The sequence below is a fragment of the Bombus huntii genome, chromosome 6, assembly GCF_024542735.1.
Source record: "Bombus huntii isolate Logan2020A chromosome 6, iyBomHunt1.1, whole genome shotgun sequence".
Lineage (NCBI taxonomy): Eukaryota > Metazoa > Arthropoda > Insecta > Hymenoptera > Apidae > Bombus > Bombus huntii.
Window position 1 is genome coordinate 18,454,966 of NC_066243.1, and position 18,956 is coordinate 18,473,921.

Consider the following 18,956-nt stretch of genomic DNA (forward strand, 5'->3'; position numbering starts at 1 on the left):
ATCTGGCGACGCGACACTGCTGTTGCCGACGTTGTTTCTAGCGTTAATCGGACCGTGGGATATCGTCGACGTGGACGGTAGCACGTTACTCTGACCCGTGGTCGTAGTTGGGACCCCGGTTCGCAATGTTCGATTATGGGTCTCTGTGGAGGACGTGGTGGTCAAGAGCGCGGAAAACGTCAGATTGCTGGCCGAAGAGGGTTCCGGTGACGACGAGGCGATGCCGTACACGCTGCCAGGCGAACCTACGGCATCGGCACCTCGCGCTACCGAATCCACGTGACCGAGGCCCGACGACGAGCACGAAGAGGACGACGTCGAGGCGATACCGTAGCTCGTACAGACGCTACTGTTTGCGTTCGACTGATTCGCCTGATGTTGCGATTTGTGTCGGTGGTCCGGTTGCTGCTGCTGCTGCTGCTGCTGCTGCTGCTGTTGTTGTTGTTGCTGTTGTTGTTGTTGCTGTTGCTGTTGTTGTTGTGACTGTTGCGACGGACTATTCGCGTTACGATTCGATGGACTATAGAACTGAAAACCACCACTACCGTTATCCGGTGCCCCCTCGTCGATCCTTGGGGGCCCAGGGGTCGAGGGGAAGAGGGAACCAGGATTCCACCAGGGATCCACTCTACTGCCGGGGGTGCTGCAACCGCCAACGGCGCCGCGGGGACCTGTAACACGGATTTCAGTTTTCAAAAGGAATCGTATACGTGATAGTCAGGCTGCGGATTTTTATGCATTTATGGAAAATTTGAAAGAAAGGGTGCAGAAATCCACAGAATCCGCGTAATATCGTTTAACGCCTATTACAACATTTTGAAGGTAAAACAAATCTATTCCTCTACTTGTCTTTATAAAGATACGAATCGATAGTAATAATAATAATAATGAAAAGAAGCAGAAAAAGAAGAAGAAGAAGAAGAAGAATTTCACCGTGCAGCGAAACGTCGCTCGTTTCTATTTTACCTTATATTCGAAATAATTTCTATAAAAACGAAAGTTTGATCGAGTTTGCGCAGTCGTCGAATACTTTGGAAATTAAAGTTTTAAATTAACGTTACGTCAGGTTCTGTTCTTGGCTTAAGAAATACGAGAAAGAAGGATCCAAAATGCAATGATTATACGGTAAACGGAAGAAATAGTTTGGTGAACCAATTACTTTGTCTTTTATTTCCGCGAGCGTATATATCCTACAAACAATACTATTCCTATGTAGCATGCATATCCACAGGTAAAACGTAGGTAATACTGGTGCGTGTAAATACACATGTATAGCATAGCAGCATGTATCGCAAAGTTAAGTAGGCAGATACCACTTCTCTCGAGAAGAAAGACTTGCTCCTGTTAACTAGGTTAGTGGCACGCTAGCCAGCCACGGCTGGGTACACTCGACCAACCAAATTGCCGCGTTTAAAAATACATTTTCGTCTTGCGAATAACTAGCTACCACACGAGTGAGAAATAGAGAAGAGAAACGCAAAAACGAACGCAAAAACGAACGCAAAAACCGTTCATTCACGAAAAGGCAGACGACGCTGGTAGAAAATTCCAACGCAAACAAACGGAACAATGCAAAGTAGGTTTGCGAATCACGCGACTCCTAAGAATAGAAGGTACAAAATTGTCCTTTTTTAACTTTAATTTCTAAAAGTATCCTACAATCAAATAGAAAAGTCTGAATAATCTAATATCCGGTTGTGAATGACATATAAATCTGGTCGTGAGATGATTGCACAAAGGAAGATTTATTTGCATTTTATCGGAGGAGTTCGCGATCCCCATATCCTGCCACGAAAAACGCGAATCGGCTCTCTCTCTCTCTCTCTCTCTCTCTCTTCCTCTCTCTCCGTTCCGATTGACACATCCGCGTGGCCGTAGAAGCACGTCATGGGAATCATGCAAATGGTCGGCGCATACGTATAGTCCGACTGCCCACCACGAGGTCCGACATCCCTCCTACCATCGTTTCTGCCCCAGCCAAGCTCCCTCCAGCATGCCGTATCCGTCCTTGTCGTCGCGTCGGTTAGAGCCCGTCCTTGTCGATTGCCAACCGACGGTAGACAAGCGTTGGAGGTGCCCGCTTCGGGGACCGACAGAGGGGACAGGGGCCCTCGTGGAGCTGTGACGTGTTCACCGGGTACCGTTATCCAATGGCGTGGACTGGCAAACAAGCCGCTCGACCCGCTCGTCGATCGACCACGAGAAAACAACTCGCACTACGGTCCCACTTTTTCGGCCCTACGACAATGTCTCGGTGAGCCACTTATCAATGGGATCACCGGGTATTCGCGCGGCGCGACCAATTCGGCTTTATCGATTTACGCCGACCCATCCAACTTTTCGACTCTTATATCGCGTTTTAAACCGTCGTTCGATCGTATATTTCCTTATATAACCGTCGTTTCGTATATTTCATATATTCACGCTTCGGATATTTGCTTGTTCGTCCGATATTCGACGATCGTCGACGGAGTTTATTCGATGGCACGATGCAGCCGCATGGAGGAAAGTTTGAACGGGTTTGAAGCATCGTCGATACGAATTTTCTAGGTTACCTTTAAAAATACAAATTCCACGGCTCTGTATCGTAACGAATGGGACCGTTCGTAACAATCGTTGCCGATACAAACATATCGGAATTAAATGGCCGTTCACGCGTAAGCGAGAAGAAGCTGCAACGTTGATCCGCGGCCACTCGTGCCCGTCGCTATACGCCGAAACTATACCGCGCTCGCGCTCGCGCTCGCGCCCGCGTATAGTGGGGGCCCGAAGCGAAGTAGGCCGGAGCACCGTTACAACCCGCTGCACGATTCGAGCCTACGCAAATCGGCTAGATTTTGTCCAGATGGCTTTCCTTTTCGTTGTGAAAAATGGCGCGTGCGAGCCGCGGTTTCCGTGCTGACCCACTTTTGCCGGCCGATGCGCCGCTATCCTCTTCGCCAGCCAACCCGCCGATTTTCTTTCCAACGTAACGACGCCGTTAACTTGACAACATGTCCCATGAAAAACAATCGTGCCTCTTTTACGCTATGCCTTTTATAATATGGACAACGTTGTAAACGGAAATCCTATAATCGTAAATCGGCGTTCAACGCACGTTGCAGCAATTCTACGATCGATCGCCTGGCTGTCCACGATTAAAATAACCGAGGTTAGAAGTATTTTTACGCTCGGAATTCGAATTTCTCGATGGTTGGACGAGAGGCGCGCGCGTGGTCACGTGACGGGGGCGCACTTGTTCGCGCTACTATACGCGGCTAAACTATATCCGAGCGCGTGTATAGTGGGGAACGGAAGTAGGTCGAAGCACCGTTACGCGTTGCGCTCGACGGAGAGGAGGCCTACGCAAAACCAGTCAGATTTTGCTAGGCGCGTGAGCCATGGCTTTCCTTTTCGTTGCGAAAAATGGCGCGTGCGAATCGCAGCTCCCCACGGTGACCTACATACGGGAAACGTGCCACACTCGTACTCGTGCACGCGTCTCCTGTCTCCCGTGGTACCGTGCTGCTGCTGCTGCTGCTGCTGCTGCTGCACACTGTTGGTCACGCCGCTTCTCGTAACACGGAAAACCAGAAATCAGTAAACGTGAAACTCGCTTCCACGTTTTCGCGTGCAACCCACGAACCAGGGATCGTGCGCGTTTTTCAATTCGGTCGACGTTACAAGCTCGGCTTGTAAAAGCCCCGTTGTTCTTTCGCTTTTGGACGCGCACGGAAATTCCGCGCCGATCACTATCGGTCTTGACGATAAAAGTAACGATTCTAAAGTTTCCCGTTTTTTAGGACACTTTAGCAATCCATACAGTCTGTCTGAAGCCAAAGGACAACGGAATAAGCAGATTAAGAAAGGAAAAATAACAGATTAGAAAGGAAAAAAGCACCTTTTAGCAGGTTCGCGAAATCCTTACGATAAAATTCGATATCGATCGCGGATAAATTATACAGGAAGAAAAAAGGAGAGTACGTTTCTAGGAGCGGAAGTCGCGTTACAGGTAAATTGGATTGACACGCAGGAGGAATGCAGGAATGCAGGAATGCAGGATAACGCGTCTGTTGGTCGGTGACTTTCGCGTTAATACGTTTCAAAAGCAGATACAAATGAGGGTATTATCTTTTATCTATCATAGCGGTATATTCAAACACGGTTATATTTAAAACGTTCGTTAGCGCTCTGGCTGATTAGCGTCGACTATGTGGGTTTGAGAAAACCTACTAACTATCGTAAAATCCCTGTGCAACGTCAATCGCTTTCGTTCGTGCTGATAGATGTACGGAAACTCGGCTGTACGCGCATCGAAATTGGAGACTTGAACGCCGGCAAAAGCGTAACGCCCGCCCCTCTAGCGCTTCGCATACTTCGCGCAAATACCTTATCTTTGACTCATGGATCTCGTAACGACTCGTTAGTATTCCGTTAAATACGATCGATTCTGCAATCGTACGTGACCGACCACACGATTTTTGATTGTACGAAAGCGGACGCGTGTCACCGATACGACAAAGTGCGAGATTAAGTACCAGAGATTAGAGTTGGATACGACACAAGTACAATTACGCGAAACAGGAAAAAGCGACGTGATAGTTATAAACGTGATAGTTGGTCTGGAAATAATTAGTTTAGCATTTTTTAGTTGATTCGAGAATAACGCGACAACGATCGAGAAATGGATAATCGAGCGAGTCAGTTTCACAGAAAATCTAGCTGTTATCAATTTCCATGTACGTATTCCATGCACGTGCCTACGACGATGACAAAAGTCTGGCGAAGCTTCGGCAAGTGGATAATTTTGTAATTGTCCACCATGTAATCGAACAGGATTTCAAGGTTGAAAGCATGTTCTCTTGCGGAGAACCGCGTTGACCGATTCAACGTTGCTCCGGTATTTGGCCGAACGTCGACATCAAAATGCATGGTAGCAGATAGGCGCGTACGAACGTACGCGAGGCAACCTGGCACCGTGCTGCCAACGGAGAAAGTGCGGTAACCATTAAGGTAAAGGTTAAAGAAGACTAGCTCGAGGTAAAGGAGACGGCTGATGGGAAACGTGTCAAAATGGACACAACGAGCGATCGGAATTCCGACCACCATCACGATCTCTGTCGGATCTCTGTCCGACGAAAAACTGTTTACTATTGTACTACGAAGAAAGCCAGGCCGATTCTTCGGGGGACAGTTGCCTGGACGATGAAACAAACCCGGCAAAGTACCGGTACTCGAACATCCGAGCGAACAAAGCAGTTACGTTGGCCGTTGAGAAGAGCGAGGCGAGCATGGACGCGACCGTGGTCGGAGCTGCGAGTATCTATAGAGCCTTGCGGAACTGACGAGTCGGAAGCCCCCCTACCTCGTTGGAATACCGGTTAACGTGGTACACTGACCTACTCTCCAGCCACGGCGGTAACACCGGCTCAATGCCCCACCACGCTGTTATTCTCTCGTCCTTCTCACCGCCGGTATTTCTTCTCGCTCCTCGTTCCTCGCTCCTCGCTCCACCCTCTTTCCACCTTCCTCGTCGCTCCACGGCATTCCCTTTCTGCGCCTCCGTAATTCTCTCTCTTTTCTCTCCGACCGCCACTTTTCTCTCACACCGAATAGACCTGCTCTCTCGCCGACAAACTCGCTCGTGTTTTTCTGGTCCTTCGTTAAAAAAAAAAAAAAAAAACAGCCTCTGACGTGTTTCCCGATGCTTGCTCTTTCACGCGCTTCCTCTTTCTTCGTCCTCGATTCCTCTTCTGGGAAGGCTCGGCGCGCAGCATTGAAAGTTTCCAAGCCGACTTACGATAGGTTACGATCGTTTATATCCACGAAGAGACGAAGGCTGCGGCGGCTCGGTGCAACCGTGAATCGAACAGGTGGAATACCAGTTTCGTAGGCGGAAAATTATTAACGCGAACAGGGTTAATCGTCTTGACAGTTTCTTCGATATCGCGGCGATAGAAAAGGGGCAAGAAAGCGAGACGAGCACCATCGCGTTAACGTAATTGCCATTACATATAGCATCGGCATATAGGAAGATCAAAGGTCGCAAAGATACTTGGCAAATCAAACTGCCTGCAACGAATTTTCCAAATAATTTCGGCCGATCTCGGCCCGAAAAACGAGCATACCGCGAGAAATCGGCGTGCTGACACTGACACTGGCTCGAGCCAATCGTGAATCGGCATGGAGCAACGAACCGCCTTGCGAGATGTCTACAACCTCGCGCCAACACGTCGATCCCCCACTCGCCAGAACTAAGCAAGTCACTGCGGAGAAATTTCACCGCGAACCGAGCAGCCTCCGTCTCCGCCGTCTCTATAGTCTTCTTCCTATCCGACGTCCTCCTAGTTGTCGGTACCCGAATACCTAATGGCCGTGTCGGCTTCTAAATGTCAAACAACCACCAACAGCAAGACGTATAGGTGCTGCTTTCCTAGGCTTCCTTATCCCCCTAGGCCTACTTGTCCTACACTTTCGTCCGTGTATTATATTATTACTATGCCACGATTCGGATATCTTCTACACTTGGAAAATGGACGCGCGCGCGTTCCTCGAACCGGTCGTCGAAATTCGTGGTCTCGGTCAAGGACAAGCTCGTTGTTCCCAAAACACAGTCAGAGACGCTCTTCCAAGGCTCGAGATTAAGGCTCGACGATCGAGGCTCGAAGTCTTACAGCGAGACTTTGCTCGTTGCAACTGTCGCGTAAATTTCTTTAGTCTAGCTCCGCTGGCAAAGACTGGAATCTACTGGATCGAACGCGCGGCTCTGCTATACGATTCGTCGTCCGCGAAAGAGCGAGAAACTGGAAAAGTCTAGCGGCGATCGCAACACCTGCGAGTAAGATCGCCAACGATGATACTCGCGAAATAAATTTCTCCCAGAAACCGTTTACCATTCGACCCGTTATTATTCAACGGCCAACGACTTTGACACCCTTCCCAACTAAATATACGGCTAAATATACGGCTAAATATACGGTGGCATTCATTCAACTGCAATTTCATACGAGTCGCCATTGCCGTAGACGTTTCCCCCTCGCCGTAGATAGAAAGTCGTTTTTACGACGGTGGGAACGCAGATCGGATAGTCGGCAGATGTGGATGAAAAAATACATGGAAACGATATTTAAGGAAGAGCCGCCTTTCTTCGCGATCTTTGCGCAAACGGATGCGGCTTCGTTGCAAATTTGCCCATTTTCGATATACCGGGTTAATATAGCGGGTTACCCGCGGTCCACCGCGGAAATACCGAAATGTTTTCACGCCGCGGAGAATCCTCCTTTATGACACGGTTACCAGTACCCGTTACTAACTGTTAGGTTTTAGTGCCAGGTCCCACTGACACGTTGCGAGCGACCTCTCGAAACCAACCAAAGGATAACGATATTTCCCATTATTCGCTTACATCGGCTATCGAAACAAACTCGTCCCCTCTTAAATAACAAATATCTTAAATAACAAATACAACCGAATCGATGAACCGTTATACAATTATACTATCGCGAATAAAAAGTACTCGCTACTTAAATCAACATATTCGCGTCAACTTGGCCACTTTGCACGATGCACAATTTTTCAATTGCCATGTTTTCAAACCAGCTTAGATTCCTACTGTATACTCGCGATACAATCGACGATCCATCGCATCGTGACTGCTCGATTTCTCAATTTCCAGTGTCTTCGACTTTTTACTGGGTCGCATCGGTGTAACACTCTCTATACAACTTGCTGCTGTTCCGGAACAATTCTAGTCCATTCAAACAAGTAGACCTGACCTTCCTTACGATATCGTTCACCACGTTGCGAAAGTCCAAGGATAACCAGCTCGCGACCATTTCATTTACTACGCGATCGTTCGTACGCGGCGGGGTCGTTAAACGAGACTCGTTGAATTTCTTCGCAGCGGAGGGAAAAAAAAGTCGGCCGGAATTCGCAACTTCGATCGTGAATACGAGACACGGGTTCTATCGTTAGAAAGCGTGGTAACTCGAATGACGTATGTGGTACAAGAAATTCTGTGCAGGAATCGATTCATAAAAATGCAACGCCGTTCGCAAAACGTTCACGACCCGCTTCCTCAAATTCGTCGCGGAAAAGCCACGATCGAATTAATCATTTGTTACGAATGGCACGATACGCGCGAAATTTGTGCAAACAGAGCAGCCATATTGTGTAACTGTGTCAGTTTGTCAGTTTGTCAGTTTGTGCCGTGATCCAGTCAGTTAATCGTACAACCGTCGTTAATCGTTTCGAAGAAAGGTATTTACACGTGCAACACGTGTAACGCCGTTTTCCCTCCTTTTCCCCCATTTTACACCCAAATATCAAATTCACGCGACTCTTTCTGTGAAAGTAACCGTTCTGCAGAAAAACTGTTTCTTCTACAAAAAATGAAGATTCGAAACAGACGGAAACAATGGAACGAGGATAAAATACCTGTATTTTAACGATCCACTTACATATGAGCAGCGTGGTATCCAGAGTGGAATTGTTGATGTCCTCGGGACCACCTGCTCGTTTAAATCTATCCAGAGAATGAGACACTGTTCACCCGTACGTCTGGTTCTCTCGACGACGAATTATCCAGATCACTTGTACAGACTTCACCTGTCACGCGGCGCAGCACCGAGCAAAGGGCGAGACGAGGCCCGACAAGCAATAACAAAACGAAAACGTATCGTCGTGTTTCTGACGAAACGGAACGACGTAGGGAAATCTGCCAGGCACAAGATCACCGAATATACGATCGTCGATCGATCGTCGAATTCTCCGAGAAGAAACCGGTATCCACGAAAGAATCTTCCTTTTCCTCTCTTTCTCGTGTTCTTCTCGATCATCCGGCGTTTCCTTCCAGGCTGACACGTTCCCTCTGGCAAGTTGTGGAAAAATCCGTAATACGCGTTTCGGCATAGATCAGCAAATGGAATTCCCGCGGGACACGATCCTTGACCTTGACCAGCGTCTCCTCCCTTGCCTCCACGAACACTGTCGATCTTTCATCGGCAATCCGCTGTTCCTCATCGGCCACCTATCGTTCTCTCTTTACACGGACTTTGTCGTCGCTGTATCACCTTCGATCTTGCTCGATATCCTCCGCGTCGATGTCACAGGACCGATCCTCCGGGATCGATAAGACGAGACCGTATCAAATACGATCACTCGACGACCACGTCTCTATCTCGCGTTTCTTCTGGCAAAATCCAACTCGGATACGATCACTGTCGCGACAAAAATTTACGCACGAGGACGTTGACGTCGTCCCTTGATCCAACGACTCTTCCGCGTCTCATTCCTCGTGTCTCGTCAATTCCGAACTATCTGACGTTCCGGTTGATAACGTTCGCGAGACAAGCGCGCGCGAGAGAGGAAGAGAGCGAGAGAGAGAGAGAGAGAGAGAGAGAGAGACAGTGACGGAACGAGCAATAGACAGAGAGTGATAGAGAGTGATAGAGAGAGGGGGAGGGGGAGGGGGAGAGGGAGATGTGGAGAAGAAAGAGATAGAGAGCGAGAGAGAGAGAGAGAAAGAAGGAGGAAGAAAAAGAGAAAGAGAAAAAGGGAGAGAGAGAGAGAGAGAGAGGAGGGAGGCCTTGTCGATGTAGTACGAACAGGAGAGAGGCCTCGCTCGTCTGGCGCCGGACGAGATGCGACTAATTCCTAAAAGTAGGCGAAGAAGAAACGAACTGGATGGCCTGTGGGCCCTTACTGCGAGGGGTCTTACACGGCACCAACCGACAGCGGCCCCTACTTCCAGTGGCCCTCCTTGCGTACCGTGCGGCGAGAGGGAGAGGTGGGACCGAGGACCCCCCACCACAAACGAATTGCTACCTCCTCCCTCGTGATTCTCCTCCTGTGCGTTGCTGCTCTTCTTCCACCACCTTCGGCCACACCATTTTGTGTATCCTACACCACCGGTGTTAAATCACTGTCCACCGATCCCTCCGCCACCGTTCGTATCGTAACACCGATACGTCGTCGCCTGGTCGGAATACCACTACGCTGGTCGGAAAGAGTTTCCTCGATTTCGGACCAGCCACGATGATTCAACGATACCGACTACGACCAAGTAAGTACTTTGATACGGGCGCCGATAGATCTCGACGTACGATTCTCTTCGACCCTAATCGCTCGAAGGTACGCAACTTTTCTCTTTTTTAACGTAATCGTTCTCTCTCTCTCTCTCTCTCTCTTTGTCTTTTTAATAGAATAATATGCAAAACGGAAGGTAGCAAACGAAAAAAGACAAGTGTTTTTACAGATACGAAAACGTGATTGTTCGTTGGCCCACGAAATGTGTTAAAAACATCAGTTTCTGATACTTTTAGTTATTAGTTGATACATACGTATAAGTACACAAACATACAAAACGTTCGAATTAAATTATACCTGATAATAACTAAAAAATAAAACAACTCTACGCATTTCCCTTCTTCTTTTTTCCCTTCTTTCTTCTAGATACTTACCAGCAATCAGTTTATGGAAACGCGACAAACACATTTGCACAAATATCCGTAGTCAGTGCACTTTCTTATTATCGATGTCGTTATTATTATATAGAAACAGAAGATTAACCGCAAAGTTACGACGCGAATTAGACTCCGCTCCTTTCCTATACATCTGGTGGAAATTAAAATACACGTATAACTGTCGGTCATCTTTTTATTGAAAAAAACATTTTTAATTCTTTAAAATACGTTACACTGAAAATCATACTTGGTCGATGCTTCTTCGACATTCAGTACTTGATTCACTTGATTCAACTTCATTCGCTTCGATTACAATTTTATGCGTGTTATTTAATAATAAACTACCTTATTGTTGTTACGTTCGTGCAACGAATTTAGAAAAGGCGCACGATCTTCGTTTAAACGTTCTAATGGTTAAACGTTAGAATGGTTAAAAAACTAGGCTCCATACAGGACAACAATCTCGTTACGAGATCCAGTATTTCATAATTTAATCGGATACAGTTCTTACACCATATAATTACACACACATATAATTGCAACGAATGTGCGATATGACGAATGTTTTGTTCGAAAAAGATTAAAACAATTACGATTATCGGACACATTATCGATGATTCTAAAGTATCGTTTGCTCGCAAGGAAGTCGAGTTTTCGTTACGAATCCTCCATCGGTGGAGTGACTCGTAATTTGTAAAAATTAGTTTCTTTCAATAAAGCGATTAAATATATAGACAAATCTCTCCATTTAAATCCCGTTTCTTCAACCGCTTCCATCAAATCTATCCAGCAAGTCTCGATAAAACTTTAACGGTCTATTTTCTTCGTGCCTGAACATCGTGCAAATCCGATATATACTTATTGGAACAACAGAAGTGAAACGTCGTTGGTATAAGTTATTGTATGTTGATTCCTACAACATTGTTCCTCCGTTGGCCGTCTGCTGAACGCAAACACCGGTTCAATTATCCCACCATAATTAATATCCTTCGATTCCAATTAAAATCATGAAATCACGAAAGCACTGGCGAGAAATGTTCGTCATACGAACGTCTACGATACGTTCAATCGCTTTTCACCCACGCATCAGAGTATTATCAACGCTTCACGAAAGAGTATCGTCTTCGCGTGTCCCCGTATCCCATTTATCCACCATGGAGTAAGACGCGATACAGTTATTCGAATCAATAGGATATTTAAGATGACATGCCAGAAGCAATTTTCATCGTGATTCATCTAGATTCGGTTATGAACGATTTTCGATGAATCTACCAAAGACAAACTATTCGACGAGTTATCAATGATGCGACATATACACAGTTGAAATATATACACAGTATACGCGTTATATCAAACGAGGAATAAACCGTAATTATTTCTTCCTTTCTAACGTGCGAATGCCGAAGAACAGAACCAGACGCAATTCCAACAGCACTATAACAACAGGATTACGCAGCAAACGCAATAAACTGTATGCTCGAAAATACATATGTACGTATAACTCGTGCAGACCCAACGTCGTCGCTATTCACCTCGCGGTCGATGCGATCGAACGCGGAATAAGTATATATTACGTGGTAAATGTTATCAATGTCGCAGCGTATACGATAAATAGAATACAGAGTGTTTATATGCCGCCGAAATCGAAATAGCCATCCAACCGAATAGAAGCTCTAGGCTTCTTCCTCTTCTAATTAAGGTTTCGTAGTCCCGCCGTTAATTATCGTTATCGAGCCAATGTAAATATCGAAAAAGTCACGATCTATGTAAATTAGTGAACCAGAACTACATATATAGATGGCGTACCTGTTTTATATTCGCGTCCATCGTCGAGCACGCGAATTCACCAACGAGCTAGTCGTGTTTACTGTAGCGCGTCTGTGCTCGAGTTTTGAATTTAACTGGCAGAGACGAGAATTTCGTAATTTTCACCTTCACCAGATACATCGACGATCGAACTTGTACGTACCATTGCCACCGGCGAATGGCTGTACCGTATACGGTACGCCCGAGCTTGAATAATTTTCTCTTCCTTTTTCCTTTCCACAAGTTTCCCTCTTCGTTTTCTGCCTCAAAATTACGAACTCAAAGTTACGCCCACTACGCCAAACGATCTTTTCGTGCATTTCTAACAGCCAATCGACTAGTCGACGATTACGATATTAGTCAACGATACACAGCGTGTACTTGATACTGAAACTTGGCTAAATAGGAGCTTGTTATTCGGATACATGCGAAAATAACCGCGCTGACTCTCTCTGTAGAATCTCCACAAAGTTCATCACAAAACTGTTTATCTCGTATGATTGGTCGTCTGTCGGATTTTCCACGATCATGGGCGTGCAACAGAAACAAAGATACGCATTATGCATGCATGACTGCAGCTCGCGAGAAAGATGGCAAAGGTGTAATTCTTGCACTGTAATCGAGTTATGCACGAGTTATGTTGCGCCTCCAACGCGCTATATTTAGACGAACGGCGATCATTCGTTGCCGTTTAACTGTTTACGTGGATAATGATACGGTTTAATCGTTAAAGTTTAAGGTTTATTCCATTTGATTTCGGTCTTGCTCTCATTTTAACGAACAAACGAAATTTGTAATATCCTCGTCATTCAACATGGAATTGAATCGAGTTTACCATAAAATCGGAAGGAAAAGTTATTAATTAGTTAAAAGGTTAAAGCATTAACCGTGAGATACGATTCGATGTTCATTAGAGAAATATTCGAGAAAATTGGCTCAAAAATGGTGGGAAGGACACGGTTAAACGAAAAAATAATTTTATACCGAACCTTATTCGTTTCTTACGATTTCTTTAATAAAAGAAAAGTGCTGTATCGATCGAAAAAAGTGTATGTTTACATCTTTCCCAGATATAATATCGGATAAAATATCGTTTATGTACATTATGTTTATGTATTAGGCACTTATGTATTATCAGGCATCAGGTATTGGATATCTACACCAAGAACTCGTGTATACTACTACTACTAATCGTTTTCTTTTATTCGGGTATTTGCAAAATTGTTATTCATTATTTGTTGAATTTTTAGCTGGTCTTGGATTCCGGCCAGTCAATTTCAACGAACAACCTTGTAGTCAATGGAAATAACGCGTGGTGAAGTTTCTGAAAAGTTGAAAGAACACGAGCAAAGGAATGTTCATACGCTTTCAGCACATGCCTCGTCATGGCCATTTCTTGCAACCATCCAAAGCGCTATTGCATGCCCGTGTTCGTTGGTAAGATGCGTTCTGTTCGGCCAATATACCATGTATTAATAAGACCAAGCATCTAAAAGATCAGAGATCAAATAATTCTTAATAAATAATTTCGTATCAATTAATAGGCTATATGGGAAATTGTAAATATCTTCTAGAACCATTACTGGAAATATCTATGTTAGATAAAAAATCATGTAACTAATAAACTTGTGACAAATTCATCGGCGATGTAACAAGCAGACACGTTGGAGAAATCGCTTTTCGCAACTTTCGATAATACCGAACATTCGCTCTCAAACGAAGCAAAAATGTAAGTAGTATTGGACCAGGTATGAATTTTTGTCGACGCAAAAAAAGAAAAAAAAAAATAACCCTTCAACGGAAAATCCTTTTACAGTTACCCTACAAATCCGTGACAGTCATGGTCATACCGAACAGATGAAAAACCAAAACTTTCAGAGATTTTAAGAAGGGAAAAAAAAGCAGGTTACCGTTATTGTAACCGTAGTTTGCAAAATACTATAAACGGACCTATCGATTTAGTCATTGACGGAATTCCAGGTGGCGGAAGGTTCTAAGGTCAAACTTCTTTTTTCCTCCTTTAAAGTGGAAACCTAACGTCGAGAATTTGTCTTCGCACTGGCAACGGCATTGACAGTGTTTACCTACATCGCATCTTCCTCCCATCAAAAATTCCTTAATTATCTGGTATTTCTTATATTCACGCGTTTCTTCCTTGCCGAAATTACTAAACACCGCTAATCCAAACTATGCCAATTTCGTATTGAATCGTACGAATAGGTTTCCTATTCACCCTATGGAAGGGAAGAAAAGGCAATAAAGGTATATACGGTATATGTATCACGTCGCTGCGATGTTATTGTCACGTCGTACACGCTGCCACGTGTAATAGGTTCGTGGCGATTTGCATCATAATGGGTAATTGTTGTATAACTTTCGATTAATTAGGCGTCGAAGCTTGGTGGTGCTGGCCGCGGCAGGCATATGGTCGAAGAGGGCTCCGTTTTTCTGTGACGCAAGGACGCGCGACACGGTACGACGAGCGATCGCCGCGTCCCACCGTCGGGGGCCCCTTTCCGTCGATTCCAACGAACCGGGCCCCACTTTTGCCCCAGTCGGTTACACTTTCGTTACTGCGACTAGTGGTACCACTCGACCGCGTTCCTCCTCCGCGAAGATCGCTAACCAGATCGACCTAATTGTTTCCAAGTTTATTTTAAAAGTATGCGAACCGTGAGAGTCTTCTCGGTCACTCGCGGGGAATTACCAACTGTCTCGCTTCGTCGAGCATCGTTCCGTTCCTCGATCATCATTCTTGCCGGAAATGGAAAGAAAGTTTCGGAAATATCGCTGATACAGCTACAGATCTATATACAGCCATATACAGCCATATAGAACCAGTAAAGATACAACAGACATTTTTCGATCGTGTGGAAATCTGACCTAGTCGTTTCTATCTGGATTCTTCGAACAAAACGTGTACGTAGTTGGTGCGTATTAATAGGAAAACGAAATCCTGTTTAATTTAGCTAAATTTCTCTCTTCTTATTATCTGTTCCAAGTATAATGCAGCGGATAAAGAAATTACATCCAAGATACTCTCTTCCCCAACCATCTACTCGAACGTTAAAATTGTTTCAAACGGAGGCTTAAACGAGGATCACTCGTGATTCTTCGTAAAAGTCAGCAAAACGGCAGCACAAAACCTTCTTTATTGGCAATAAACAAGGCAATCGGCAAGTCCTAAATGTTCGAACGGAATTCACAGGGTTGTTTGCAGAACCTCAATCAACCGTAACCTTTCGAGCTTACAAAGAGAAAAACACTGTAAATGTCACCATATCGCGTGCTCTTCCAAAGTCAAAAGCTGTCAAAATATTTAGGCATCCCCTGCCTAGAAATATCTACAACCTAGAAATATCTATATCGATTTTCTATCATATAATCATATATAAATGTATATAATCGAATATTTTTAAGATTGACTACAGCTCGGGACTATAACTACAAAGGTAGTAATAATACTTAAATAATAAGTAAATTCTCTATCTATTTTCAGCGTAGAGTAACAAGGTTGTAATAACAGTAAATATCCAAATAATTGGACTTTGTGATAAATGTTATATAAAGATATTTCTAATTATTTCTAATTAATACCTTACATCGCTTTACAGATAAGGCAACGTGAAACAAGGCAGAGATATTTGTTAATCTACGATATTGGTTTATTAATTCGAGATTACGTTATCGTGCAATTAATTATTATCGAATACCTAATTCTAATTCATACACGTACATTATACTGCAATTTGTCAGAAAGAATCGAATACCCTTTATACATATATATATTCAACTATATAGTTGAAAAGACTGAAAAGCTATGTTCGTATAATTCATAGTATAATTAATCTTTCTTTTATCGAATAACAAATATAGAATAAAGTCAAATTAGTCGAATATTTATAATCAATTTTCATCGTTACTCGTTTCATCGTCCAATCTCTTTATTTCCATCGATATAAGCCACTTATTTTGTTCGAAAGCATAGAACAGAATATTCGCATTTAACACAATTATTTCAATTCCTTAATCTTGCTCCGTTAAATAATCTCGTTTTATTGAAAAAGTCACATTCGAAATTGAAATGACCAAAGTACTCGTTCGATACTTGCTCGTGCCGATGACACGATGAATTGCATGTATTATCCTGGAATTCATTTAGGCACAAGGTGTCGGCCAAAGACACGTGGACCGTAAGGACGAAGCACGACCAGGAACGTGGCAACGCGAACAAGACACGTGTGTCACAGACGGTGAGAGTATTTGTTACGAATTGTTGAAAATTTACAATGGTCACGTGTCGAAAATACGACACGCGTGACGACTAGTTTAAATACTTACGTTCTATACCTCGGGTCCTTGGAAAAAATTGCCCAAATATCCTTCTCTCCACGTGTTACAAAGTTCTAACGCGATTCCTTCTGTTTTCTCAATGTGGCTTCAATGATAATTTACAACCGTCATTTTCACGTTATCTCCCCCTCCGTGTTTAACTAAAAGTGCAGAAATAGTTATCGTATATTATTTTCTCGTATCATTACATAAAACTTACACCTAAACATTACCTAAACATTAAAACCTAAACATTAAAATTACATTAAAATTCGAGGGAAATGTTGAACAGTTGAAAACCACGCACACCCCCTGATAAAGTAACAAAACTTCTTTCTCCAATAATTTATAAACGTTACGGCTAAATATTCTTTCGAGCGATCTCGATCGAATTGCAACGAGTAAGTGATTTTGCGCTTACCGCCGCATAACAAGGGAAACCGGGATTTCTCTGCATTAATAATAACGTAAGCGTAAGCCATAAGACAAAGAATAAGGCAGAAAAACCAACGAAGGATAGATAAGTTGTCCTCGTGTCATTGCTCGTGCAACGCAGCAAGGTTCTCCCAAGGAGACGATTAAATAAACCGAGGCGGCTCGCATAGTCGACGAAGCGATTAGACAACGATTCACACGCGCCTCGAGGTACAGCTAATAAAACTCGCTGAGGTCAAGCAAATTACTCGTCAAAAGCGTTTCCTTGATTTGCCAATTACGTATCTTGCGTCCGTTCCGCCCTTTTAACGATCATTTGATTTTCATTAATAAACGTGGTTGAAACGAATCGTTGAAGAAGCAATTACGTATATCGTTGGCAACAGAGTGATTCAATTTGAAAATCTCGTTTTCTTTCGTCGCATTCGTCTCGTTTTGAAGGGAAAATATACTCTCCACGAACGAAACACTTTCCCACTAGTTTCGTTTACACATTTATTAATTAATTTAATCGAACTATCTGTCGCGTTATCACATTTCTACCACTCGAAAGTTAAATACTCGTACACATACACGCTGTGTGTTACACATTAACTGAAATATTTGTACATATACATTATGACAAATAATGCAATTAAATTATAACGATGTGTGCACAATGTCGGCTAATGTGAACAAAGATGGAAATATTATAATTTACGTATCATTTACGTATCATTTACGCGAATATTACGAAGGAAGAAATAGAAAGAAATAGAAAGAAATAGGAGAAATAACATTTTATTGTACGGTATTTAAATTATTTATTACCTAAGAGTTATTAATATATTTATTACGCTTTGTAATTTAATTACAGTCCTTTTTATTCAATACATAATAATAAAACTGAATTATCTACAACGTTGATTCGAGTTATATGTATATGCTAGTGGACCACGATATAATACTGTTTTCTATAACGTGCAACATATTTATTCGGTCGTTTCACTGCTTTGTTAATTTTATTGTATAAAATTCAAATAGCATAATTCGAGACAGAAAGAAAATTTTACTTTCCTATACTAGTAGACTATCCTAGTAGGTCGAAATCTGATCTAATTTTCGAAAAGTAAGGAACAACGAGTATTCTTGTACGAAGCAGTAGACTACACGGAAGTTTTCCAAAAGGGAAAAGACTACCTGCGAAACGTACCGAGGCTTCCTTATTGTCGGTACAACGAACCCGAAAGGATCTTCTTCCGAAAAGAAGAGGATCTTCTTCCGTAGGCGGAAAAGTAGGGAGAAGAAAAGGGCCGTGAATAATCGGTCATTTCCGACGACAGTACGCTTCTACACGGTTAAGTAGTATGAGTCTAAATATTGCGAGGCGTGATTTCTTACGGTCGGTCGGTCGATTACCTGCCTGCCTGCCTGCCTGCCCACCCGGCTGCTTGCCTGGCTGCTTGCCTACCTTGCCCGCCGAGTTTTCCCATCTCCATGCTTCCCAACCAAAAATATTTTGCCACGCGAGATTTGATATGCTTGTTACAGCGAATCGCTCTTCTAAAAGTCAAAAACAGTCCCTCAATGTGGCATAGCGATCCCGATACTCTTGAAATTGGTTTACTCTTTCTTCTAAATAGAATCGGCAATTGGCAAAAACTGTTGCTGTCTGAAAATTGCTTTCCATATTGCGTAAGAAAAATTACCTATAATATCCTAACGGATAACAGACACTTATTAGTTGATAATACGTCAAAAACGTTCATTCGAACAAAAGACAAGAAGAACATTTTTGTATCGTTTTATTCGTTGAAATTCGTAATACCGCGACTCTGTCGTTTTACAATTTGTTAAAATATTCGTTCAAAAGATCTTTTACAATTACTCGTTCTTATCTTTACCTATTTTCTTTTCAAACCAAAAAGGCAACAATGAAAAACAAGTCGGAGAATTTGAAAT